Here is a 7,247-nt window from a genome sequence, read left to right on the forward strand (position 1 = left end):
AGGCAAGGGAAACAAAAGCAGAAATGAACTATTGGGACTTAATCAAGTTAAAAAGCTTCTGCACAGCAAAAGAAACCATCAACAAAACTAAAAGACAACCTACAGAAGGGGAGAAGATACTTGCAAATGGCGTATCAGATAAAGGGCTAGTTTCCAAGATCTATAAAGAACTTATTAAACTCAACAGCAAAGAAGCAAACAATCCAATCATGAAATGGGCAAAAGACATGAACAGAAATTTCACCAAAGAAGACATACACATGGCCAACAAGCACATGAGAAAATGCTCTGTCGTCAGGGAAATACAAATCAAAACCACAATGAGATACACCTCACCCCAGTGAGAATGGGGAAAATTAACAGGACAGGAAACAGCAAATGTTGGAGAGGATGTGGAGAAGGGGAACCCTCTTACACTGTTGGTGAGAATGGGAACTGGTATAGATCTCACTCACTTTGACTCTTCGGCTCTCACCTTGCACCTTGATGCTGGTGAGTCTGAAACCGACAGTCATGCTCCAGCCTGAGCTCCAGCCTGAGCTCCAGCCTGAGCTCCAGCCTCTGTCTCCAGCTGTCTATAGAAATGTCTATTTGGTTTTCTACAGGAGCTTAAATAGTGCACATGTCTAAGGAAGGCCACTGCCACCTGCCTGATAAATGCCAGCAGTTCTGTTAGTCTCTCTGTCGTTCACAGCATCACCATCTATTGCCCCCATCCAAGCTTTAATATTTCAAAGTTCACATCCTGGTTTCCCCTCTTCCTCATCATCTCTGTTTCTGTCACTTTCCAATACCTTGGCTTGCCTTGCCTTTTGCCTTCTTTCCCCCTTTCCTTTTTTTTTTTTTTTAAGACTTTATTTATTTATGAGAGAGAGAGAGAGAGAGAGAGAGAGAGAGGCAGAGACACAGGCAGAGGGAGAAGCAGGCTCCATGCAGGGAACCCGACGTGGGACTCCATCTGGGTCTCCAGGATCACGCCCTGGGCGGGAGGCTGCACTAAACCGCTGAGCCACCAGGGCTGCCCTGAATCTGCATTTTTAAAGAAGTCCTGGAATACTAAAGTCTGAAAGTTGCTGACCAAGGGAACTAAAGTCCCAACTCCGCAGCTTGACATACGGGGGGCCTTCCAGGCTGTGCCCCCCTTCTTTCCCCCTTCTCTCCCACAGACTCTCAAAGCCTACCCTGTGTCCCTCCGCCCCGTAACTCCCACCATGTTCCTCTTCAGGGCTGCCATCCCTTCTTTCAAGGCCTGGCCCACTCTCCCCTCCTTTGTCAGAATATCCGATCTTTCTGGGTATTCTCTCTTGCCTACTGCCACTCCAGTGCTAGGCTGCTCCTACCTCTGGCTACTGGATTACATGCTATTCCACACAAGCCAGGACTCCATGGGTTGTAAGTGACATTCATCAATCCTGTAGGAGGACTTTTGCAACCTCTTATAACCAGAACAGGCAGGATTTAGTGGGGCCTCGAGGCAACTGGAGCCAGAAACTCAGAAACACTGGGCCCATCCTCTCCTTCTCTGTGTTTCTCTCTGCATTGTGGCTTTATTCACTCATTCTTTCTCCTCTCTCTGTAAGGCTGCTCATGGTTCCTAGCCTTGAGGCAGGGGTAGAGATACTAAGAATGGCAGGCCACAGAGGAACTATATGAGAAGCTGCAGAAAAGGCAAAAGAGGAGATGTTTCCCCAAAGAAAGAGGAATACTTTTTTTCAAGAAAAAAGGAAATGGTGGACAGAAAAATTAACCAATGGTCACCCATTCATCACAGTAACTATGTTAGTTAGGAGTTGAGTCAGCTATGCATGCACACACTTCAGCTTATATCCCTTGTAATGCCAGAACTTATTTAGTTTTACAGCTGTCTTAGCTTTGAGAGTTTCTGAGAAATGCCTTAATTCTGGGCAGCCATGTGCACAGCTAAGGGGTGTCAGGGGTGCTATTACACACTGAGGAAGAGGGATGGGATGGATAATTAGCAGCCTGTGCCATGACCATAATCCATGAGGTGCTGAGGGGGGATTTCCAGCTGATGGGGAGCCCAGTGCTATATGCAAGGTGACCTTCTCCATTTTGGGACAGCCCAAATCCACCCCTCTGTGACTTATACCGACTGGTTCTTGCTCTGCCCTCTCTTTTCTACACTATGATATTTTAGTTTTTAGAAGATAACACTGACATCCAAGTCAGATTTGGTCCTATAATGCTTAATATCTGTTTTTTTTCTCATAAATTTCAGACCTCAGCACCCTGGTGTACAGCTGTGGCTGGTCAGTATCTTCCTTAAAAATGTGAATCCTTAAGCTGGCTGGGGTCAGTGTTCCAGATATTCTGTGACCCGTAGAGGATATCATTGAAGTGGGGGCTTTTGGTACCCCCCCATTTCAACCCCCTACGTCTGTTAACATGCCCAAGATTGAAAGAAAATGTGATTTCTCATGTCTGATGGGCTAATTGCCAACTAACTTCACACTTACCCTCATGTGCTTGTCATAGTTGCCAAGATGTTCGCACTCTTCACTCTGCTCCTCTGGCAGGCTGACCATGCAGCAGGTCTTTCCAAGTGTCCAGAGCTTTCACTTAATACCTTGACTGTCAGCTGGTGGATTTGCTTTTCCTTTTGACTTCTGCCAGGGTTGGGAACCATCTTCCATGTTTCTCATGGAGCTGTTTATTTTTTGTCTTCCTTTGGGTAAGATTTTTTTCCCTAAGTAAGGTAAAAGGTCTTTCAGAGCAATGAAAGCATGCAGATTGGGTTCCTTAGAAGTGGACTCTGAGGGGGAGGTTAGCACGGAATGGATTTTTTTAGGGAGTGCTCTTAGGACCCATGTTTGCTAAAGGGAGGGAAGGAAGGAAGCTCAGACCTAGGGAGGGGTCAAGCTGCAGTGGGGTCTCAGTGAAATGTTGCAGCCTCCCACAGGGAACTCGGCTGCTGGGATGAGCCTTCAGGATTGTCTCAAGTAGCAATAAGAGGGCCAGGTCTTTCAATTTTTTTTTTTTAAGATTTTATTTATTTTAGAGAGAGAGAGAGAGAGAGGATGAGCGAGAGAGGGAGAGAGCTGCTGCTGAGCACAAAGCCTATCATGAGCCAAGCCAAAGTCAGGTGCTCAACTAACTGAGCCATCCAGGCACCCCGAAAAGGCCAGGTCTTTCTATTCTGATGATTATGAGCCATTGGATGTGGATCCCTCCTTAGCTAGACATTCTCCACAGGAGTTGGCAGCTCAGGGCTTTTGGTCTGTGACACTCTAAGCAGCTGGAAAAATAGGTCCTATATTCCTGAAATGGGGTCTGAATGGTGTATCATGGCATCTACCCCAGAGTGGAAGACCTGGGGTCTCTACAACTGCTGCTGACCAGCTGGGTCAGTCTGGATCAGTCTTTTCACTTTGCTGAGCCCAGTTTCTCTTATAAAAAATGATATCTGGGGAGTCACCAGGTGGGATGGGCCGAGAGTGGGCCAGGTTCCAGCTATGGTAGGGGCTCTGCCTAAGAGGCCTGCTCTGAATCCAGAGGTGATTTCCATGCCTTCCCAATGTCCAGCTTTATCTGGTTTACTGTGTTTACAGGATGTTATTAGGGTCCCAGGCCAGGGATGGCTTCTAGATGTGCTGGAGGGAGTGCTGCCTGAGGAAGCAGCTGGGGAACTCTACTATCTGGAATGGTTTACTGCAGAGTCCCGAAAAGTCCTGGTGGGGGACAAAAGTCACAGAGCAGTTGTCAGGGTCTGAATTTTTGTGTCCCTCCCCCACCTCCTAATTTATATGTTAGAGCACTAACCCCCAATGTGATAGTATTAGGAGGTAGGGGTCTTTGGGAGGTGATTAGGTTTAGATGAGTCATGAAGGTGGAGCCCCAATGGTGAGAATTGTGCCCTTATAAGAAGAGGTTGAGGGCAGCCCTGGTGGCGCAGCGGTTTAGCGCCGCCTGCAGCCCAGGGCGTGATCCTGGAGACCTTGGATCAAGTCCCACGTCAGGCTCTCTGCATGGAGCCTGCTTCTCCCTCTGCCTGTATCTCTGCCTCTCTCTCTCTCTCTCTCTCTCTCTATGTCTCTATAAATAAATAAAATCTTAAAAAAAAAAAAAAAGAAGAGGTTGAGACAGCAGTGCTTCCTCTCTCTCTGCCTTGTGAGGACCTGGCAAGAATGGAGCCATCTGCAAGCCAGGAAGCAGACCCTCACCCAGAGTCATGTCTGTTGACACCTTGATCTCGGGCTTCCCAGCCCCCTAGAACCATGACAAAGAAAAGGCTGTGTGTGAAGCCCTCTGGCAGCAGGCCGAGCTGATTAGGACAGTGGTGGTGGGAGGCGAGGAGGAAAGCAGCTGAAAAACCTCTGGGGCTCACCGCCAAGGAGTAGTCAGGAGACCTGAATCTCAGTGACAGGTCTGCCCCTCGCTTGCCTTTGTGACAGGGGCATGTCCCTGGCCTGCTCTGGACTCCAGGGACCTCCTCTGAAGAATGAGGCCTGATAGGAAGTCTCTGAGCTTTTCTCTAACTTTATGATTCCCTCATTCTAGAGCTAATGTCCTTCCTTTGCTCTTTGGGTGCCAGGGCTAGGGTGGGCAGAAGGGGAGACTGGGAACCAGGGGAGCAAGCTTCCTCCTCTTTTCCTTCACTCTGGTCCTGCTGTTCCTGCAGAAGCTTTTCCGGGGACCTCAGGAAGACTGTCTTTGGGTGGAGGTAGTACGGGAGATGAAAAGACAGCAGGGCCAGTGGCCATAACCCTCCTTCAGTACCATCCTTCCTGGCTTGTGGCAACTTCTGGGTGAACTTTGGATCTGACGGTTTCAGAGTGAATTTATTAAAGTTAAGGGTATTAATAATAAAAGAATATAAACTAGATTTTATCTGTGACATGTGTACTCATGACCACATGGTATATGCTCTGTGCCCAGCTCGCGCGCGTGTGTGTGTGTGTGTGTGTGTGTGTGTGTGATGGAGAGAATGAGAAAGAAAAGGGAGATCTGTCATAACTTGATGTTTGGAAAAAGCCACCTTTCTCCTTTGTTCACCTTTCCTTTTGACCCCTGAGAAGATTTTTGTTTGGATTTATTACCAAATAGTTGCCAGCCTTGGGATGTGAGAACCCAGGGGAGGAAGCAGCGCCAACCTCTCTGCTCCCTCCTCTGGGTGACTAGAAGGCACTGAGTAGAAGGAGAGGGAAACTCCTTTCTTTCCTTTCTCATTTCTAGCCCATCTGACCTTTCTGTGGAACCTACATCCTGCTCCCCTCCTCTCTGAGGAACTTCAATTAGGCTTGAGTGCAGAAGGGAGATAGACGGGATGCTCCCCGGGGTGGGGTCTGGCATTGAGCTCATGCCTACCAGTCCTGGTCTGTCCTGGGGTCCCAGGGAGGGGTGGGGTGCCAGGGCACAGGGCTATTCTACAACCCCAGCGGCCCCTGACCCTGAAGGCCTGTGCATGTCATCTGCCTCAGGCTCCCAGGCCCCTAGGGTCTCTGATGGTGGAATCACCCCTTGTCTCACCATGTCCCGGGAGGCAGGAAGTGGCAGGCAGAGGGTGTTCCCCTTTCTGGAATGACCTCCCAGCTCCAGATAAGACAAATGACTTGCTTCAAGTGACATAGCCAGTTAGAGTCAGAGTCCTAGTCAATCAAATGACCTGTCGTCTAGAAATAGATTGTATTTGTTCTCTGTGGCTGGGAGGTGGGAGGGGCTGAGAACATTCTGTTTGGTTGGTCAGGTAGTCCTGGGGGACAGGGTATTCCTGTGGTCCTCCCAGTGGTCACCTGCTGAGACTAAGCAGGGCCTGCTCTGCTCCCCTCACCCTGAGTCTGCCCTGGAACTGGGGGTTGAGGTAGAGGGAAGAGAGCCCAGGGAGGAAGGAGGGAGAGGCCAGGATGGGGAAAGGCAGAAAGGAAGGGAAAGGGCTTGGGGACAGAGGGAGCCGGAGAATGAGCAAATAAACGATGTCCTGGAAAACAACTTGTTTCCCCGTTTCCAGGCTCCCTGCCTGCTTGCCTTCCCCACTGGAGACAGTAATTTAGAATAACGAGTCATAATTTGATTACATTCTCTTCCAGCCTTGCAGGGTAAACAAGGATCTCCGTGGAAGGAAGGGACAGCATGACCCAGGCTTCTGTCGCACTCTCCTGGGTCTGGACAGGGGTTTCCCCCTCCTACAGCTGTCCCTCTTTTCCTGGTGCACTTGAAATGCCTTTGGGCGGCTTCAACCCCCATTTTTTAAATTGAGGCTTCCATTCTCCTTGGGTCTCCTCCCCTTCCTCCCCCTCTTCCTCTCTGCCCTCCCCAACGACGTCCTCACCCAGAAGCCTGCATGCCGTGTAAATATTTAAACCTATCTATTATTTCCTGTTTATTGGCTGTGTAAATCCTGGGTTCATTCATTGTGCATCTGCCCTGCTGTATCTGTCTCAGAACGGGAGGCCTGAAGGCGGGTCCATGTGTCTGCTCTTCCCTGGGAGCAGCCTTCCTCAAGCTTGTAGTCAGCTGGATCGCCAATTCTGGCTTTGGTTTGTTTCCCCTTCACATTTTGTTTTATTTTGGTAAAGTAGGTATAACATAAAGTTTAACGTCTGAGTGTAAAGCTCAGCTGTCTTAAATACTTTCATAACGTTGTGCAACCATCACAACCATTCACCTCCAGATATCTTTTGTCTTGTAAAACTGAAATTCTGTCCCCGTAAATACTAAGGCCCCATTCTATTCTCCTCTCAGTCCCAGGGAATCACATTCTACTCTCTATCTCTATGATACTTATTACTCCAAGTACTCATGTGAGTGGAATCACACAGTACTATTTTTTAATGACTGGCTTACTTCACTTAGCAAAATGTCCCCAAGGTTAATCCTTGAGGTAGTGTGGTAGTGTAAGTTAGGATTTCCTTCCTTTTTTAAGGCTGATTAATATTCTGTTGTGTGTAAAACTGCATTTTGCTCATCCCTTTACCTGCCATCGACATTTGGTGGTTCCATGTTTTAACTATTGTGACTGATGCTGCTATGAACAGAGGTATAAAAATGAGGTTTTCTTTTTTTTATGACAAAAGACTACCATTTTTAGAAAGATTTTATTTATTTATTTGACAGAGCAAGTTCGAGAGAGCAAGAGAGCACAAGCTGATAGAGTGGCAGAGGGAGAGGGAGAAGCAGGCTCCCCACTGAGCAGGGAGCCCAATGTGTGGCTCGATCCCAGGACCCCAGGATCGTGACCCGAGCCGAAGGCAGACACCCAACTGATTGAGCCACCCAGGTGCCCCCAAATG

Source organism: Canis lupus, chromosome 12, assembly GCF_003254725.2.
Source record: "Canis lupus dingo isolate Sandy chromosome 12, ASM325472v2, whole genome shotgun sequence".
In the NCBI taxonomy this organism is placed as follows: Eukaryota; Metazoa; Chordata; class Mammalia; order Carnivora; family Canidae; genus Canis; species Canis lupus.